The sequence below is a fragment of the Spermophilus citellus genome (genome assembly GCF_964194105.1).
Source record: "Spermophilus citellus genome assembly, contig: SCAFFOLD_39, whole genome shotgun sequence".
Taxonomy (NCBI): domain Eukaryota; kingdom Metazoa; phylum Chordata; class Mammalia; order Rodentia; family Sciuridae; genus Spermophilus; species Spermophilus citellus.
In genome coordinates, this window is record NW_027672813.1 from 3,165,789 (window position 1) to 3,187,711 (window position 21,923).

Consider the following 21,923-nt stretch of genomic DNA (forward strand, 5'->3'; position numbering starts at 1 on the left):
ACTGGCTCTGGGTGCCTGGCTTCCTGGATCCCAAGTTCAGAGAGTTCCATCACCAAGGAAGTGAGGTGAGGTCACTTCCTTCAGGAACTGAATGAGGTCACTGCCTTGGCAACCACTGTGTCCTAACGGTTGCTTCCAAGGCTCCCATGAGATGGAGGCTTCCCCTCCTTCCTGTGACACTTTCACAAGTTAGAATGGAATATCAACCATAGGCACCAAGGAACAGCTCTCCACACAGGCCTGCTTTGGTCCATCTTGTCTACATTAAGAAGAGAGAGGCTCATTCAGACACATCCCTTCATCCCGACCAGGTGGTTTGCCATGGAAGATGACTTCTGCTCTCTCAGGTCCTTCATAGCTGCCTACATCTTCTCCAGGGATCATTTCTGCATGGACCTTTGAGGTTCTCAGCAGGTGGAAGATCCCCCACATTCCTGTATTGTAAGACCCACTCTGTCCCTGCTCTTCTGTAAAGTTAGATTGAGGGAAGAGTGTATGGTTAGGGTTAAGAACCTGTTTGATGTGGCTTAGGAATCACTCTGCTGGATGAAGAATGGTATTGGGAACCTGCGATATTTATAATAATATATAGGTGAAATATATGTATGAAAACAGAAATCCAAGTAAGATTTGAAGGCCAGAAGGGCATTGGGCCCTTGATGGGGATACTTAGCTTTGAATGACTTTCTGCACAGAGTCTCAGATAAATCGATACACAATGGCATAGGACCTTGTACCTTGGATGATTGAATGTAGAAGAGAACATCCAGTCAAAAAGGGATAGTAGGTAGGATTAGGAAGATAGTTGGTAAGTTTTGGAAGAAGAGTGAGTATGCAATTTGGACCAAAAGTTCTTTAGCAATAGGGTGTCAGTTAGAGAGTGAATGTAAACGTCAGCACATGTGAAGAGTCAGTCACAATGATGAACTGGGGAACATATGTAGGAAAGCAGATATCAATAGAGACATTAGGAAATCAGGCAAAGTATAAAGTGAGTGAGTGGATTAGACATTTTCAACAGGGTTGAGGTTGAATATATCATCTTAGGAAGAAACAAATGTGTAGTCACCAATAGCATTGACATTTGAGAGCATTAGGCAACCTGGACAAGGATGTTTTTAGTAATCCATGCTCACTTTCCAATGAGGCTTTGGTGCAATCATAAGTGTGACCTTTGCATTTTGTGTCCAGAATATCACTGTGATAAAATGTATATGTAGATCAGGTGACATGAGTGTTTCTTCCACCATTTCTGGGAGTAATATGTTGAAGACATATAAATTAGCCTTTGGGGGTACAAATAGGTGTACCCTGGGTCTATGAATGTAGAGATAATGCATGAATAGACCATACTGTGAATAAATAGTATAACAGGTTCCAATTTAAATAATGGATTGCATTGATATCTGAAAATATATAGGAAATCTAATATTGATACACAACCATTCATTCTAACCAGTTATACATCTAATGGTGATATTGGGGTTATGGTTTACCATGAAGGGGGTGTGAGTTTTGCTTCACAAGGGATTACGGAAATGGAAAAGAATGTGTTTGGAAAGAAGTCTCATGAAAAGACCAGTCAAGAAACGTGGAGGAATACATGTGTTCTGAAGCAGGAAGTGATTGAAAGGGAAATAAATGCCTAGGAATTTGTGAACTTGAGGATGAAATACATATCCTATGATGTGCATCAACTGAAGAAATAGTAATGTACCAGTGTTGAATAAAAATGAACGTCAAAATACACATCATGTCCCATAGGAATCTACTTGCATTCATGTTAAACTGGGTCAGTTACTGTAGAAATATTAGGATTTCAGCACTAGGAAACAAATATGTATTTCAGGTGGATGACTATTTCTGAGAATAATCTTGTGAAAAGTTGATTATAAATCCACATATATGAACATGAATGAATTTAGGGAGTATATAATATGACACATACATTACATATTTTGAAAAATCTGAAGTGTGTATGTGTGTGTGTGTGTGTATATATATATATATATATATATACACACAAAAAAACACACACACACACAAACACAGACATTAAAGAGTAGAAATATATATGCCAATCGAAATTCATCATGAAATATTTATCATCCACAGATCCAAAAATATTTATTTTACTGAACATGTATTTATGTATCATGTTGTTCAAGTGGGAAGCTCACCTGGAGGTTGAATTTTCAGTTCCAACAGCGTTTAGGAGGAGTGATCTCTTCTCACAATTTGTATCTGCCAAGTCAGCCACCTCACAAGAATGGACGTGGGATAGGAGGTAGGATTCTATATGTGCATGTAAAAATGCATGGTGCTGAATAGGCTACAGAGAAAGGGAGACAGGAATTCACATATTTGTTAACTTTCAAAACACATGGAGAACTATTTCTATTAAATTGGACTAGATTTATAACACCTACCCTTTATAATGCCAAAGGCCAGTCCAACTATACACCAGGCCTCCTCTGAACTGCCTGTATTTCTATTCTGTTTGAGTTATTTTTCTCCATCATATTAGTATTCGTAGTCACAATCTAGTAGGGTATGGGTTAGTGTCAGGGATTCAGTATTTCGAACGGAAAATAGGAAAATGAATCCAATGTGTAGGCCAATATGTGCTACAAAAAAATCTTCCCACTCTCATCCAGAACATTGCCTTGACATTACCTTCACAATAAGTAAGACACAATTTGAGGAGAAGAGTTAGAAATGCTATGAATACATATGTGGAATGGAAAATGCTCAGGAGTTCACAACCTTGGAAGTGGTAGACTAGTTTCCATGAGTAAGGGACAGGGTAAACACTCCACAAACGTGGAGCTCTGCTGGCCTAAAGACTTCCTGAGAAACTGCCTCTGAGGTTGGGCACTTGAAATATATGTTGTTGTCAGGAGCTTTAGCTTCCTTTGTAGTGAGACCATCAAACCTGGTCTGCATCTATGTGACCTGGAGGACATGGTTTCTGATTTTCCAATGAACATGAGGCAGAAGTGCTGAATTCTCTCTTTGCAGGTAAACTGTGGCCACTGGGGTCTAAGTGTCTCCCTGTGTGGACTGTGAAGCCATTTGGTCATCCTCCACTTTTCGTGGTGTTTCTTGCTGCTGCACTGGGAGTTTGGAATTTGCTTCAGGAAATACAAGGAGTTCAACTGGGACACAGTGCTGGAGGGAGTTCTGTCACGTGTGGTGGGTCAAGGTCCTAGGAGAATGCACCAGCCAGGCTTCTATCCCACAGAGCTTGCCCCCTTGACCATAGCAACCTGATTCTGAACATTGCCCTGAAACCTCTCCATATAACAAGATGCCTTTACATAGAAGGGTCTGCTCACTGCACCATGTCAGTCACAAGCCATTTGGAAGCCAATGGCAGATCCACATGGCCCCACCACAGATGTTTTATCACACACCTGCACACCACTGCTCTAGGCCCACTACTCAGCGGGCCCCAACTTACTGGCATCTCTGTTTTACACCATTTTCATGAAACCCACTCAATCAAGGCACTGTCTGGTACACTCATGATCAGCAACAGGACATCCAAAGGTTCTCCAGTGCCACCTGGTCATGGGAATTTCAAAAATGTCATGGTATTTATCTAGCTAGCCATTTTTAAAGGATGAAGTTGGAGGCACTGTGTGTTTCCATTCCTTCAGGAACCATTAAATGGTGAGGAAGCTCATTTCGACGAAAGCTCTGGAGAACTCTCACAAACAAGGCTTCCCAAAGAGTGGCCAAAAGGTCACAGGAAGCCAGGCCCATTGAGGTCTACAATGTGAGGTCCACGTGTGTTTGGACTCTCCACGATGGCTGCCAGGTCTTTAAGAATAAACTCATGTGATATCCGGGCTGAGATTCCCAGTGCTCTGTGGAAAGCCAGCCTGGGCCTAGATCTCAGTTTCCAAGGGCGACTCTCATGCGTGGCCTCCTAACATCCCGACACAATTCACGGCAATACTTCTCTGAGGTCAGTTCCAGAACTCAGTCTCCAAGGGGAATCACACCAGAGTTCAAGCCCAGGTGGACCCAGTCATCTCTTCCCACTGCCACACCACAATTCAAACCAAAACACTGCCACATGGCCCTCATCTTCTTCCATATAGACACTCATCATAACCTCTGGCTGGAGGTTTCCATGAGGGGCACAGCCCAAGACAGTGTCCACAATAAGCTCCCTTGCCTCTCATTTGCCTAATGTCAGGGTTTGACTGGACACCCTTCCTGTGGACCTGGAGTGATCAAATAGGCCTGCCTTTAATACTGCTCTACTTCTCCAATTGGAGGCCTACTGACTGCCGGGTATAGATTCTTTGTGTGAACTGGAGTCATGAGAAAACCCAAGCACCTATGGGCTAGCCTCTGCATGGCTTTGAAGGACTCATTTGACACAAAGGATCCCTATTCTCACTTGATGGAGGTCAGGAACCTTACAGAGGAAGGCGAGAGACCTCATCCAGGATGACTGCTTTTGTGCCAATTTGGCTTTGGATGCACACATGGGATCTTTCTTTGGATCCACCAGGTGCTGACAATCTAAGCCACAGCCTCACACAGGGCCAAGAGGCTGATTCAGACACATCCCTTTGCAAAGCAATTAAGCAAAGAGCCACAGGTGATGCCCATTCATTTCCATTTGAAAACTGTTTTCTTCAGGCTTCACAAAGGGGTGCCCTGAGGCAAAGGCCTTCCTGACATTCAGGGCCACAGAAGGATAGGTAAGCCCAAGGCCCAAAGCAGGGTTTCTCCAGGGAGACTTTCCTGGTCACACTGATATCTGAGTTTTCTGAGATGCTCACCATTCCTTTCAACTATCCAGTACATGGCCATGTCACCGAGCTTGGAGGTGGTACATATCTTGGACACAAAACCATGAGCCTATTCTGGAGAGTGGCCAGAATTCAGGAAGAAAACAGGAACTTAGGAAGATAGTAGGTGTTGCCCATCCATAAGGCAAGCCGCAGTCCATTCATAAATTGGGCAGGATGAATGCTGGGAAGCTTTCTACTAGACAGGACACATCCATTGATGCATTCTCTTTTCTAATGTCTACAACCAGGGACACAGTGGGATACACAAACATAGAAACACTCGCCTTGTCAAAAGCCTTACTAGAAACAGTCCACTCCAAACCAAACAAACCGCCTTTCCTACCTATTCTCAGAACATGAGACAAAACCACAAACTCACACCCACACCCACAAAGGCACCTCCTTCCAAGTTGGTCTGTGACTACCCGGAGTGTCGTCTGACTGGTGGGCCATACTATGTTCCCCCGAAAGGGCCTGTCCTGTCTCACATCTGGCCTCCTTGGCCAACTCTGTGAAGTTGTCAGGAGCCAGCGGTGAGCCACTACCTGCTTTCTCAGGAAAGGCCCCTCTGCAGAGCTATCCTGGCATTTGGCAATCCTCACCTCAGTGGGTACCAAGAAAGACTGACTCTGTCCTTGGTAAATCCAAACAAGTGAGCCCACTGGGACTGGGACTGGGACTGGCTCTGGGTGCCTGGCTTCCTGGATCCCAAGTTCAGAGAGTTCCATCACCAAGGAAGTGAGGTGAGGTCACTTCCTTCAGGAACTGAATGAGGTCACTGCCTTGGCAACCACTGTGTCCTAACGGTTGCTTCCAAGGCTCCCATGAGATGGAGGCTTCCCCTCCTTCCTGTGACACTTTCACAAGTTAGAATGGAATATCAACCATAGGCACCAAGGAACAGCTCTCCACACAGGCCTGCTTTGGTCCATCTTGTCTACATTAAGAAGAGAGAGGCTCATTCAGACACATCCCTTCATCCCGACCAGGTGGTTTGCCATGGAAGATGACTTCTGCTCTCTCAGGTCCTTCATAGCTGCCTACATCTTCTCCAGGGATCATTTCTGCATGGACCTTTGAGGTTCTCAGCAGGTGGAAGATCCCCCACATTCCTGTATTGTAAGACCCACTCTGTCCCTGCTCTTCTGTAAAGTTAGATTGAGGGAAGAGTGTATGGTTAGGGTTAAGAACCTGTTTGATGTGGCTTAGGAATCACTCTGCTGGATGAAGAATGGTATTGGGAACCTGCGATATTTATAATAATATATAGGTGAAATATATGTATGAAAACAGAAATCCAAGTAAGATTTGAAGGCCAGAAGGGCATTGGGCCCTTGATGGGGATACTTAGCTTTGAATGACTTTCTGCACAGATGTCTCAGATAAATCGATACACAATGGCATAGGACCTTGTACCTTGGATGATTGAATGTAGAAGAGAACATCCAGTCAAAAAGGGATAGTAGGTAGGATTAGGAAGATAGTTGGTAAGTTTTGGAAGAAGAGTGAGTATGCAATTTGGACCAAAAGTTCTTTAGCAATAGGGTGTCGGTTAGAGAATGAATGTAAACGTCAGCACATGTGAAGAGTCAGTCACAATGATGAACTGGGGAACATATGTAGGAAAGCAGATATCAATAGAGACATTAGGAAATCAGGCAAAGTATAAAGTGAGTGAGTGGATTAGACATTTTCAACAGGGTTGAGGTTGAATATATCATCTTAGGAAGAAACAAATGTGTAGTCACCAATAGCATTGACATTTGAGAGCATTAGGCAACCTGGACAAGGATGTTTTTAGTAATCCATGGTCACTTTCCAATGAGGCTTTGGTGCAATCATAAGTGTGACCTTTGCATTTTGTGTCCAGAATATCACTGTGATAAAATGTATATGTAGATCAGGTGACATGAGTGTTTCTTCCACCATTTCTGGGAGTAATATGTTGAAGACATATAAATTAGCCTTTGGGGGTACAAATAGGTGTACCCTGGGTCTATGAATGTAGAGATAATGCATGAATAGACCATACTGTGAATAAATAGTATAACAGGTTCCAATTTAAATAATGGATTGCATTGATATCTGAAAATATATAGGAAATCTAATATTGATACACAACCATTCATTCTAACCAGTTATACATCTAATGGTGATATTGGGGTTATGGTTTACCATGAAGGGGGTGTGAGTTTTGCTTCACAAGGGATTATGGAAATGGAAAAGAATGTGTTTGGAAAGAAGTCTCATGAAAAGACCAGTCAAGAAACGTGGAGGAATACATGTGTTCTGAAGCAGGAAGTGATTGAAAGGGAAATAAATGCCTAGGAATTTGTGAACTTGAGGATGAAATACATATCCTATGATGTGCATCAACTGAAGAAATAGTAATGTACCAGTGTTGAATAAAAATGAACGTCAAAATACACATCATGTCCCATAGGAATCTACTTGCATTCATGTTAAACTGGGTCAGTTACTGTAGAAATATTAGGATTTCAGCACTAGGAAACAAATATGTATTTCAGGTGGATGACTATTTCTGAGAATAATCTTGTGAAAAGTTGATTATAAATCCACATATATGAACATGAATGAATTTAGGGAGTATATAATATGACACATACATTACATATTTTGAAAAATCTGAAGTGTGTATGTGTGTGTGTGTGTGTATATATATATATATATATATATATACACACAAAAAAACACACACACACACAAACACAGACATTAAAGAGTAGAAATATATATGCCAATCGAAATTCATCATGAAATATTTATCATCCACAGATCCAAAAATATTTATTTTACTGAACATGTATTTATGTATCATGTTGTTCAAGTGGGAAGCTCACCTGGAGGTTGAATTTTCAGTTCCAACAGCGTTTAGGAGGAGTGATCTCTTCTCACAATTTGTATCTGCCAAGTCAGCCACCTCACAAGAATGGACGTGGGATAGGAGGTAGGATTCTATATGTGCATGTAAAAATGCATGTTGCTGAATAGGCTACAGAGAAAGGGAGACAGGAATTCACATATTTGTTAACTTTCAAAACACATGGAGAACTATTTCTATTAAATTGGACTAGATTTATAACACCTACCCTTTATAATGCCAAAGGCCAGTCCAACTATACACCAGGCCTCCTCTGAACTGCCTGTATTTCTATTCTGTTTGAGTTATTTTTCTCCATCATATTAGTATTCGTAGTCACAATCTAGTAGGGTATGGGTTAGTGTCAGGGATTCAGTATTTCGAACGGAAAATAGGAAAATGAATCCAATGTGTAGGCCAATATGTGCTACAAAAAAATCTTCCCACTCTCATCCAGAACATTGCCTTGACATTACCTTCACAATAAGTAAGACACAATTTGAGGAGAAGAGTTAGAAATGCTATGAATACATATGTGGAATGGAAAATGCTCAGGAGTTCACAACCTTGGAAGTGGTAGACTAGTTTCCATGAGTAAGGGACAGGGTAAACACTCCACAAACGTGGAGCTCTGCTGGCCTAAAGACTTCCTGAGAAACTGCCTCTGAGGTTGGGCACTTGAAATATATGTTGTTGTCAGGAGCTTTAGCTTCCTTTGTAGTGAGACCATCAAACCTGGTCTGCATCTATGTGACCTGGAGGACATGGTTTCTGATTTTCCAATGAACATGAGGCAGAAGTGCTGAATTCTCTCTTTGCAGGTAAACTGTGGCCACTGGGGTCTAAGTGTCTCCCTGTGTGGACTGTGAAGCCATTTGGTCATCCTCCACTTTTCGTGGTGTTTCTTGCTGCTGCACTGGGAGTTTGGAATTTGCTTCAGGAAATACAAGGAGTTCAACTGGGACACAGTGCTGGAGGGAGTTCTGTCACGTGTGGTGGGTCAAGGTCCTAGGAGAATGCACCAGCCAGGCTTCTATCCCACAGAGCTTGCCCCCTTGACCATAGCAACCTGATTCTGAACATTGCCCTGAAACCTCTCCATATAACAAGATGCCTTTACATAGAAGGGTCTGCTCACTGCACCATGTCAGTCACAAGCCATTTGGAAGCCAATGGCAGATCCACATGGCCCCACCACAGATGTTTTATCACACACCTGCACACCACTGCTCTAGGCCCACTACTCAGCGGGCCCCAACTTACTGGCATCTCTGTTTTACACCATTTTCATGAAACCCACTCAATCAAGGCACTGTCTGGTACACTCATGATCAGCAACAGGACATCCAAAGGTTCTCCAGTGCCACCTGGTCATGGGAATTTCAAAAATGTCATGGTATTTATCTAGCTAGCCATTTTTAAAGGATGAAGTTGGAGGCACTGTGTGTTTCCATTCCTTCAGGAACCATTAAATGGTGAGGAAGCTCATTTCGACGAAAGCTCTGGAGAACTCTCACAAACAAGGCTTCCCAAAGAGTGGCCAAAAGGTCACAGGAAGCCAGGCCCATTGAGGTCTACAATGTGAGGTCCACGTGTGTTTGGACTCTCCACAATGGCTGCCAGGTCTTTAAGAATAAACTCATGTGATATCCGGGCTGAGATTCCCAGTGCTCTGTGGAAAGCCAGCCTGGGCCTAGATCTCAGTTTCCAAGGGCGACTCTCATGCGTGGCCTCCTAACATCCCGACACAATTCACGGCAATACTTCTCTGAGGTCAGTTCCAGAACTCAGTCTCCAAGGGGAATCACACCAGAGTTCAAGCCCAGGTGGACCCAGTCATCTCTTCCCACTGCCACACCACAATTCAAACCAAAACACTGCCACATGGCCCTCATCTTCTTCCATATAGACACTCATCATAACCTCTGGCTGGAGGTTTCCATGAGGGGCACAGCCCAAGACAGTGTCCACAATAAGCTCCCTTGCCTCTCATTTGCCTAATGTCAGGGTTTGACTGGACACCCTTCCTGTGGACCTGGAGTGATCAAATAGGCCTGCCTTTAATACTGCTCTACTTCTCCAATTGGAGGCCTACTGACTGCCGGGTATAGATTCTTTGTGTGAACTGGAGTCATGAGAAAACCCAAGCACCTATGGGCTAGCCTCTGCATGGCTTTGAAGGACTCATTTGACACAAAGGATCCCTATTCTCACTTGATGGAGGTCAGGAACCTTACAGAGGAAGGCGAGAGACCTCATCCAGGATGACTGCTTTTGTGCCAATTTGGCTTTGGATGCACACATGGGATCTTTCTTTGGATCCACCAGGTGCTGACAATCTAAGCCACAGCCTCACACAGGGCCAAGAGGCTGATTCAGACACATCCCTTTGCAAAGCAATTAAGCAAAGAGCCACAGGTGATGCCCATTCATTTCCATTTGAAAACTGTTTTCTTCAGGCTTCACAAAGGGGTGCCCTGAGGCAAAGGCCTTCCTGACATTCAGGGCCACAGAAGGATAGGTAAGCCCAAGGCCCAAAGCAGGCTTTCTCCAGGGAGACTTTCCTGGTCACACTGATATCTGAGTTTTCTGAGATGCTCACCATTCCTTTCAACTATCCAGTACATGGCCATGTCACTGAGCTTGGAGGTGGTACATATCTTGGACACAAAACCATGAGCCTATTCTGGAGAGTGGCCAGAATTCAGGAAGAAAACAGGAACTTAGGAAGATAGTAGGTGTTGCCCATCCATAAGGCAAGCCGCAGTCCATTCATAAATTGGGCAGGATGAATGCTGGGAAGCTTTCTACTAGACAGGACACATCCATTGATGCATTCTCTTTTCTAATGTCTACAACCAGGGACACAGTGGGATACACAAACATAGAAACACTCGCCTTGTCAAAAGCCTTACTAGAAACAGTCCACTCCAAACCAAACAAACCGCCTTTCCTACCTATTCTCAGAACATGAGACAAAACCACAAACTCACACCCACACCCACAAAGGCACCTCCTTCCAAGTTGGTCTGTGACTACCCGGAGTGTCGTCTGACTGGTGGGCCATACTATGTTCCCCCGAAAGGGCCTGTCCTGTCTCACATCTGGCCTCCTTGGCCAACTCTGTGAAGTTGTCAGGAGCCAGCGGTGAGCCACTACCTGCTTTCTCAGGAAAGGCCCCTCTGCAGAGCTATCCTGGCATTTGGCAATCCTCACCTCAGTGGGTACCAAGAAAGACTGACTCTGTCCTTGGTAAATCCAAACAAGTGAGCCCACTGGGACTGGGACTGGGACTGGCTCTGGGTGCCTGGCTTCCTGGATCCCAAGTTCAGAGAGTTCCATCACCAAGGAAGTGAGGTGAGGTCACTTCCTTCAGGAACTGAATGAGGTCACTGCCTTGGCAACCACTGTGTCCTAACGGTTGCTTCCAAGGCTCCCATGAGATGGAGGCTTCCCCTCCTTCCTGTGACACTTTCACAAGTTAGAATGGAATATCAACCATAGGCACCAAGGAACAGCTCTCCACACAGGCCTGCTTTGGTCCATCTTGTCTACATTAAGAAGAGAGAGGCTCATTCAGACACATCCCTTCATCCCGACCAGGTGGTTTGCCATGGAAGATGACTTCTGCTCTCTCAGGTCCTTCATAGCTGCCTACATCTTCTCCAGGGATCATTTCTGCATGGACCTTTGAGGTTCTCAGCAGGTGGAAGATCCCCCACATTCCTGTATTGTAAGACCCACTCTGTCCCTGCTCTTCTGTAAAGTTAGATTGAGGGAAGAGTGTATGGTTAGGGTTAAGAACCTGTTTGATGTGGCTTAGGAATCACTCTGCTGGATGAAGAATGGTATTGGGAACCTGCGATATTTATAATAATATATAGGTGAAATATATGTATGAAAACAGAAATCCAAGTAAGATTTGAAGGCCAGAAGGGCATTGGGCCCTTGATGGGGATACTTAGCTTTGAATGACTTTCTGCACAGATGTCTCAGATAAATCGATACACAATGGCATAGGACCTTGTACCTTGGATGATTGAATGTAGAAGAGAACATCCAGTCAAAAAGGGATAGTAGGTAGGATTAGGAAGATAGTTGGTAAGTTTTGGAAGAAGAGTGAGTATGCAATTTGGACCAAAAGTTCTTTAGCAATAGGGTGTCGGTTAGAGAATGAATGTAAACGTCAGCACATGTGAAGAGTCAGTCACAATGATGAACTGGGGAACATATGTAGGAAAGCAGATATCAATAGAGACATTAGGAAATCAGGCAAAGTATAAAGTGAGTGAGTGGATTAGACATTTTCAACAGGGTTGAGGTTGAATATATCATCTTAGGAAGAAACAAATGTGTAGTCACCAATAGCATTGACATTTGAGAGCATTAGGCAACCTGGACAAGGATGTTTTTAGTAATCCATGGTCACTTTCCAATGAGGCTTTGGTGCAATCATAAGTGTGACCTTTGCATTTTGTGTCCAGAATATCACTGTGATAAAATGTATATGTAGATCAGGTGACATGAGTGTTTCTTCCACCATTTCTGGGAGTAATATGTTGAAGACATATAAATTAGCCTTTGGGGGTACAAATAGGTGTACCCTGGGTCTATGAATATAGAGATAATGCATGAATAGACCATACTGTGAATAAATAGTATAACAGGTTCCAATTTAAATAATGGATTGCATTGATATCTGAAAATATATAGGAAATCTAATATTGATACACAACCATTCATTCTAACCAGTTATACATCTAATGGTGATATTGGGGTTATGGTTTACCATGAAGGGGGTGTGAGTTTTGCTTCACAAGGGATTATGGAAATGGAAAAGAATGTGTTTGGAAAGAAGTCTCATGAAAAGACCAGTCAAGAAACGTGGAGGAATACATGTGTTCTGAAGCAGGAAGTGATTGAAAGGGAAATAAATGCCTAGGAATTTGTGAACTTGAGGATGAAATACATATCCTATGATGTGCATCAACTGAAGAAATAGTAATGTACCAGTGTTGAATAAAAATGAACGTCAAAATACACATCATGTCCCATAGGAATCTACTTGCATTCATGTTAAACTGGGTCAGTTACTGTAGAAATATTAGGATTTCAGCACTAGGAAACAAATATGTATTTCAGGTGGATGACTATTTCTGAGAATAATCTTGTGAAAAGTTGATTATAAATCCACATATATGAACATGAATGAATTTAGGGAGTATATAATATGACACATACATTACATATTTTGAAAAATCTGAAGTGTGTATGTGTGTGTGTGTGTATATATATATATATATATACACAAAAAAAAACACACACACACAAACACAGACATTAAAGAGTAGAAATATATATGCCAATCGAAATTCATCATGAAATATTTATCATCCACAGATCCAAAAATATTTATTTTACTGAACATGTATTTATGTATCATGTTGTTCAAGTGGAAAGCTCACCTGGAGGTTGAATTTTCAGTTCCAACAGCGTTTAGGAGGAGTGATCTCTTCTCACAATTTGTATCTGCCAAGTCAGCCACCTCACAAGAATGGACGTGGGATAGGAGGTAGGATTCTATATGTGCATGTAAAAATGCATGGTGCTGAATAGGCTACAGAGAAAGGGAGACAGGAATTCACATATTTGTTAACTTTCAAAACACATGGAGAACTATTTCTATTAAATTGGACTAGATTTATAACACCTACCCTTTATAATGCCAAAGGCCAGTCCAACTATACACCAGGCCTCCTCTGAACTGCCTGTATTTCTATTCTGTTTGAGTTATTTTTCTCCATCATATTAGTATTCGTAGTCACAATCTAGTAGGGTATGGGTTAGTGTCAGGGATTCAGTATTTCGAACGGAAAATAGGAAAATGAATCCAATGTGTAGGCCAATATGTGCTACAAAAAAATCTTCCCACTCTCATCCAGAACATTGCCTTGACATTACCTTCACAATAAGTAAGACACAATTTGAGGAGAAGAGTTAGAAATGCTATGAATACATATGTGGAATGGAAAATGCTCAGGAGTTCACAACCTTGGAAGTGGTAGACTAGTTTCCATGAGTAAGGGACAGGGTAAACACTCCACAAACGTGGAGCTCTGCTGGCCTAAAGACTTCCTGAGAAACTGCCTCTGAGGTTGGGCACTTGAAATATATGTTGTTGTCAGGAGCTTTAGCTTCCTTTGTAGTGAGACCATCAAACCTGGTCTGCATCTATGTGACCTGGAGGACATGGTTTCTGATTTTCCAATGAACATGAGGCAGAAGTGCTGAATTCTCTCTTTGCAGGTAAACTGTGGCCACTGGGGTCTAAGTGTCTCCCTGTGTGGACTGTGAAGCCATTTGGTCATCCTCCACTTTTCGTGGTGTTTCTTGCTGCTGCACTGGGAGTTTGGAATTTGCTTCAGGAAATACAAGGAGTTCAACTGGGACACAGTGCTGGAGGGAGTTCTGTCACGTGTGGTGGGTCAAGGTCCTAGGAGAATGCACCAGCCAGGCTTCTATCCCACAGAGCTTGCCCCCTTGACCATAGCAACCTGATTCTGAACATTGCCCTGAAACCTCTCCATATAACAAGATGCCTTTACATAGAAGGGTCTGCTCACTGCACCATGTCAGTCACAAGCCATTTGGAAGCCAATGGCAGATCCACATGGCCCCACCACAGATGTTTTATCACACACCTGCACACCACTGCTCTAGGCCCACTACTCAGCGGGCCCCAACTTACTGGCATCTCTGTTTTACACCATTTTCATGAAACCCACTCAATCAAGGCACTGTCTGGTACACTCATGATCAGCAACAGGACATCCAAAGGTTCTCCAGTGCCACCTGGTCATGGGAATTTCAAAAATGTCATGGTATTTATCTAGCTAGCCATTTTTAAAGGATGAAGTTGGAGGCACTGTGTGTTTCCATTCCTTCAGGAACCATTAAATGGTGAGGAAGCTCATTTCGACGAAAGCTCTGGAGAACTCTCACAAACAAGGCTTCCCAAAGAGTGGCCAAAAGGTCACAGGAAGCCAGGCCCATTGAGGTCTACAATGTGAGGTCCACGTGTGTTTGGACTCTCCACGATGGCTGCCAGGTCTTTAAGAATAAACTCATGTGATATCCGGGCTGAGATTCCCAGTGCTCTGTGGAAAGCCAGCCTGGGCCTAGATCTCAGTTTCCAAGGGCGACTCTCATGCGTGGCCTCCTAACATCCCGACACAATTCACGGCAATACTTCTCTGAGGTCAGTTCCAGAACTCAGTCTCCAAGGGGAATCACACCAGAGTTCAAGCCCAGGTGGACCCAGTCATCTCTTCCCACTGCCACACCACAATTCAAACCAAAACACTGCCACATGGCCCTCATCTTCTTCCATATAGACACTCATCATAACCTCTGGCTGGAGGTTTCCATGAGGGGCACAGCCCAAGACAGTGTCCACAATAAGCTCCCTTGCCTCTCATTTGCCTAATGTCAGGGTTTGACTGGACACCCTTCCTGTGGACCTGGAGTGATCAAATAGGCCTGCCTTTAATACTGCTCTACTTCTCCAATTGGAGGCCTACTGACTGCCGGGTATAGATTCTTTGTGTGAACTGGAGTCATGAGAAAACCCAAGCACCTATGGGCTAGCCTCTGCATGGCTTTGAAGGACTCATTTGACACAAAGGATCCCTATTCTCACTTGATGGAGGTCAGGAACCTTACAGAGGAAGGCGAGAGACCTCATCCAGGATGACTGCTTTTGTGCCAATTTGGCTTTGGATGCACACATGGGATCTTTCTTTGGATCCACCAGGTGCTGACAATCTAAGCCACAGCCTCACACAGGGCCAAGAGGCTGATTCAGACACATCCCTTTGCAAAGCAATTAAGCAAAGAGCCACAGGTGATGCCCATTCATTTCCATTTGAAAACTGTTTTCTTCAGGCTTCACAAAGGGGTGCCCTGAGGCAAAGGCCTTCCTGACATTCAGGGCCACAGAAGGATAGGTAAGCCCAAGGCCCAAAGCAGGCTTTCTCCAGGGAGACTTTCCTGGTCACACTGATATCTGAGTTTTCTGAGATGCTCACCATTCCTTTCAACTATCCAGTACATGGCCATGTCACCGAGCTTGGAGGTGGTACATATCTTGGACACAAAACCATGAGCCTATTCTGGAGAGTGGCCAGAATTCAGGAAGAAAACAGGAACTTAGGAAGATAGTAGGTGTTGCCCATCCATAAGGCAAGCCGCAGTCCATTCATAAATTGGGCAGGATGAATGCTGGGAAGCTTTCTACTAGACAGGACACATCCATTGATGCATTCTCTTTTCTAATGTCTACAACCAGGGACACAGTGGGATACACAAACATAGAAACACTCGCCTTGTCAAAAGCCTTACTAGAAACAGTCCACTCCAAACCAAACAAACCGCCTTTCCTACCTATTCTCAGAACATGAGACAAAACCACAAACTCACACCCACACCCACAAAGGCACCTCCTTCCAAGTTGGTCTGTGACTACCCGGAGTGTCGTCTGACTGGTGGGCCATACTATGTTCCCCCGAAAGGGCCTGTCCTGTCTCACATCTGGCCTCCTTGGCCAACTCTGTGAAGTTGTCAGGAGCCAGCGGTGAGCCACTACCTGCTTTCTCAGGAAAGGCCCCTCTGCAGAGCTATCCTGGCATTTGGCAATCCTCACCTCAGTGGGTACCAAGAAAGACTGACTCTGTCCTTGGTAAATCCAAACAAGTGAGCCCACTGGGACTGGGACTGGGACTGGCTCTGGGTGCCTGGCTTCCTGGATCCCAAGTTCAGAGAGTTCCATCACCAAGGAAGTGAGGTGAGGTCACTTCCTTCAGGAACTGAATGAGGTCACTGCCTTGGCAACCACTGTGTCCTAACGGTTGCTTCCAAGGCTCCCATGAGATGGAGGCTTCCCCTCCTTCCTGTGACACTTTCACAAGTTAGAATGGAATATCAACCATACGCACCAAGGAACAGCTCTCCACACAGGCCTGCTTTGGTCCATCTTGTCTACATTAAGAAGAGAGAGGCTCATTCAGACACATCCCTTCATCCCGACCAGGTGGTTTGCCATGGAAGATGACTTCTGCTCTCTCAGGTCCTTCATAGCTGCCTACATCTTCTCCAGGGATCATTTCTGCATGGACCTTTGAGGTTCTCAGCAGGTGGAAGATCCCCCACATTCCTGTATTGTAAGACCCACTCTGTCCCTGCTCTTCTGTAAAGTTAGATTGAGGGAAGAGTGTATGGTTAGGGTTAAGAACCTGTTTGATGTGGCTTAGGAATCACTCTGCTGGATGAAGAATGGTATTGGGAACCTGCGATATTTATAATAATATATAGGTGAAATATATGTATGAAAACAGAAATCCAAGTAAGATTTGAAGGCCAGAAGGGCATTGGGCCCTTGATTGGGATACTTAGCTTTGAATGACTTTCTGCACAGATGTCTCAGATAAATCGATATACAATGGCATAGGACCTTGTACCTTGGATGATTGAATGTAGAAGAGAATATCCAGTCAAAAAGGGATAGTAGGTAGGATTAGGAAGATTGTTGGCAAGTTTTGGAAGAAGAGTCAGTATGCAATTTGGACCAAATGTTCTTTAGCAATAGGGTATCGGTTAGAGAGTGAATGTAAACGTCAGCACATGTGAAGAGTCAGTCACAATGATGAACTGGGGAACATATGTAGGAAAGCAGATATCAATAGAGCCATTAGGAAATCAGGCAAAATATAAAGTGAGTGAGTGGATTAGACATTTTCAACAGGGTTGAGGTTGAATATATCATCTTAGGAAGAAACAAATGTGTAGTCACCAATAGCATTGACATTTGAGAGCATTAGGCAACCTGGACAAGGATGTTTTTAGTAATCCATGGTCACTTTCCAATGAGGCTTTGGTGCAATCATAAGTGTGACCTTTGCATTTTGTGTCCAGAATATCACTGTGATAAAATGTATATGTAGATCAGGTGACATGAGTGTTTCTTCCACCATTTCTGGGAGTAATATGTTGAAGACATATAAATTAGCCTTTGGGGGTACAAATAGGTGTACCCTGGGTCTATGAATATAGAGATAATGCATGAATAGACCATACTGGGAATAAATATTATAACAGGTTCCAATTTAAATAATGGATTGAATTGATATCTGAAAATATATAGGAAATCTAATATTGATACACAACCATTCATTCTAACCAGTTATACATCTAATGGTGATATTGGGGTTATGGTTTACCATGAAGGGGGTGTGAGTTTTGCTTCACAAGGGATTATGGAAATGGAAAAGAATGTGTTTGGAAAGAAGTCTCATGAAAAGACCAGTCAAGAAACGTGGAGGAATACATGTGTTCTGAAGCAGGAAGTGATTGAAAGGGAAATAAATGCCTAGAAATTTGTGAACTTGAGGATGAAATACATATCCTATGATGTGCATCAACTGAAGAAATAGTAATGTACCAGTGTTGAATAAAAATGAACGTCAAAATACACATCATGTCCCATAGGAATCTACTTGCATTCATGTTAAACTGGGTCAGTTAATGTAGAAATATTAGGATTTTAGCAATAGGAAACAAATATGTATTTCAGGTGGATGACTATTTCTGAGAATAATCTTGTGAAAAGTTGATTATAAATCCACATATATGAAGATGAATGAATTTAGGGAGTATATAATACGACACATACATTTCATATTTTGAAAAATCTGGAGAGTGTGTGTATGTGTGTGTGTGTGTATATATATATATATATATATATATATATTATATATATATACACACACATACAATATATATATATACACACACACACACAAGAAAAAAAACACACACAAACACAGACATTAAAGAGTAGAAATATATATGCCAATCGAAATTCATCATGAAATATTTATCATCCACAGATCCAAAAATATTTATTTTACTGAACATGTATTTATGTATCATGTTGTTCAAGTGGGAAGCTCACCTGGAGGTTGAATTTTCAGTTCCAACAGCGTTTAGGAGGAGTGATCTCTTCTCACAATTTGTATCTGCCAAGTCAGCCACCTCACAAGAATGGACGTGGGATAGGAGGTAGGATTCTATATGTGCATGTAAAAATGCATGTTGCTGAATAGGCTACAGAGAAAGGGAGACAGGAATTCACATATTTGTTAACTTTCAAAACACATGGAGAACTATTTCTATTAAATTGGACTAGATTTATAACACCTACCCTTTATAATGCCAAAGGCCAGTCCAACTATACACCAGGCCTCCTCTGAACTGCCTGTATTTCTATTCTGTTTGAGTTATTTTTCTCCATCATATTAGTATTCGTAGTCACAATCTAGTAGGGTATGGGTTAGTGTCAGGGATTCAGTATTTCGAACGGAAAATAGGAAAATGAATCCAATGTGTAGGCCAATATGTGCTACAAAAAAATCTTCCCACTCTCATCCAGAACATTGCCTTGACATTACCTTCGCAATAAGTAAGACACAATTTGAGGAGAAGAGTTAGAAATGCTATGAATACATATGTGGAATGGAAAATGCTCAGGAATTCACAACCTTGGAAGTGGTAGACTAGTTTCCATGAGTAAGGGACAGGGTAAACACTCCACAAACGTGGAGCTCTGCTGGCCTAAAGACTTCCTGAGAAACTGCTTCTGAGGTTGGGCACTTGAAATATATGTTGTTGTCAGGAGCTTTAGCTTCCTTTGTAGTGAGACCATCAAACCTGGTCTGCATCTATGTGACCTGGAGGACATGGTTTCTGATTTTCCAATGAACATGAGGCAGAAGTGCTGAATTCTCTCTTTGCAGGTAAACTGTGGCCACTGGGGTCTAAGTGTCTCCCTGTGTGGACTGTGAAGCCATTTGGTCATCCTCCACTTTTCGTGGTGTTTCTTGCTGCTGCACTGGGAGTTTGGAATTTGCTTCAGGAAATACAAGGAGTTCAACTGGGACACAGTGCTGGAGGGAGTTCTGTCACGTGTGGTGGGTCAAGGTCCTAGGAGAATGCACCAGCCAGGCTTCTATCCCACAGAGCTTGCCCCCTTGACCATAGCAACCTGATTCTGAACATTGCCCTGAAACCTCTCCATATAACAAGATGCCTTTACATAGAAGGGTCTGCTCACTGCACCATGTCAGTCACAAGCCATTTGGAAGCCAATGACAGATCCACATGGCCCCACCACAGATGTTTTATCACACACCTGCACACCACTGCTCTAGGCCCACTACTCAGCGGGCCCCAACTTACTGGCATCTCTGTTTTACACCATTTTCATGAAACCCAGTCAATCAAGGCACTGTCTGGTACACTCATGATCAGCAACAGGACATCCAAAGGTTCTCCAGTGCCACCTGGTCATGGGAATTTCAAAAATGTCATGGTATTTATCTAGCTAGCCATTTTTAAAGGATGAAGTTGGAGGCACTGTGTGTTTCCATTCCTTCAGGAACCATTAAATGGTGAGGAAGCTCATTTCGACGAAAGCTCTGGAGAACTCTCACAAACAAGGCTTCCCAAAGAGTGGCCAAAAGGTCACAGGAAGCCAGGCCCATTGAGGTCTACAATGTGAGGTCCACGTGTGTTTGGACTCTCCACGATGGCTGCCAGGTCTTTAAGAATAAACTCATGTGATATCCGGGCTGAGATTCCCAGTGCTCTGTGGAAAGCCAGCCTGGGCCTAGATCTCAGTTTCCAAGGGCGACTCTCATGCGTGGCCTCCTAACATCCCGACACAATTCACGGCAATACTTCTCTGAGGTCAGTTCCAGAACTCAGTCTCCAAGGGGAATCACACCAGAGTTCAAGCCCAGGTGGACCCAGTCATCTCTTCCCACTGCCACACCACAATTCAAACCAAAACACTGCCACATGGCCCTCATCTTCTTCCATATAGACACTCATCATAACCTCTGGCTGGAGGTTTCCATGAGGGGCACAGCCCAAGACAGTGTCCACAATAAGCTCCCTTGCCTCTCATTTGCCTAATGTCAGGGTTTGACTGGACACCCTTCCTGTGGACCTGGAGTGATCAAATAGGCCTGCCTTTAATACTGCTCTACTTCTCCAATTGGAGGCCTACTGACTGCCGGGTATAGATTCTTTGTGTGAACTGGAGTCATGAGAAAACCCAAGCACCTATGGGCTAGCCTCTGCATGGCTTTGAAGGACTCATTTGACACAAAGGATCCCTATTCTCACTTGATGGAGGTCAGGAACCTTACAGAGGAAGGCGAGAGACCTCATCCAGGATGACTGCTTTTGTGCCAATTTGGCTTTGGATGCACACATGGGATCTTTCTTTGGATCCACCAGGTGCTGACAATCTAAGCCACAGCCTCACACAGGGCCAAGAGGCTGATTCAGACACATCCCTTTGCAAAGCAATTAAGCAAAGAGCCACAGGTGATGCCCATTCATTTCCATTTGAAAACTGTTTTCTTCAGGCTTCACAAAGGGGTGCCCTGAGGCAAAGGCCTTCCTGACATTCAGGGCCACAGAAGGATAGGTAAGCCCAAGGCCCAAAGCAGGCTTTCTCCAGGGAGACTTTCCTGGTCACACTGATATCTGAGTTTTCTGAGATGCTCACCATTCCTTTCAACTATCCAGTACATGGCCATGTCACCGAGCTTGGAGGTGGTACATATCTTGGACACAAAACCATGAGCCTATTCTGGAGAGTGGCCAGAATTCAGGAAGAAAACAGGAACTTAGGAAGATAGTAGGTGTTGCCCATCCATAAGGCAAGCCGCAGTCCATTCATAAATTGGGCAGGATGAATGCTGGGAAGCTTTCTACTAGACAGGACACATCCATTGATGCATTCTCTTTTCTAATGTCTACAACCAGGGACACAGTGGGATACACAAACATAGAAACACTCGCCTTGTCAAAAGCCTTACTAGAAACAGTCCACTCCAAACCAAACAAACCGCCTTTCCTACCTATTCTCAGAACATGAGACAAAACCACAAACTCACACCCACACCCACAAAGGCACCTCCTTCCAAGTTGGTCTGTGACTACCCGGAGTGTCGTCTGACTGGTGGGCCATACTATGTTCCCCCGAAAGGGCCTGTCCTGTCTCACATCTGGCCTCCTTGGCCAACTCTGTGAAGTTGTCAGGAGCCAGCGGTGAGCCACTACCTGCTTTCTCAGGAAAGGCCCCTCTGCAGAGCTATCCTGGC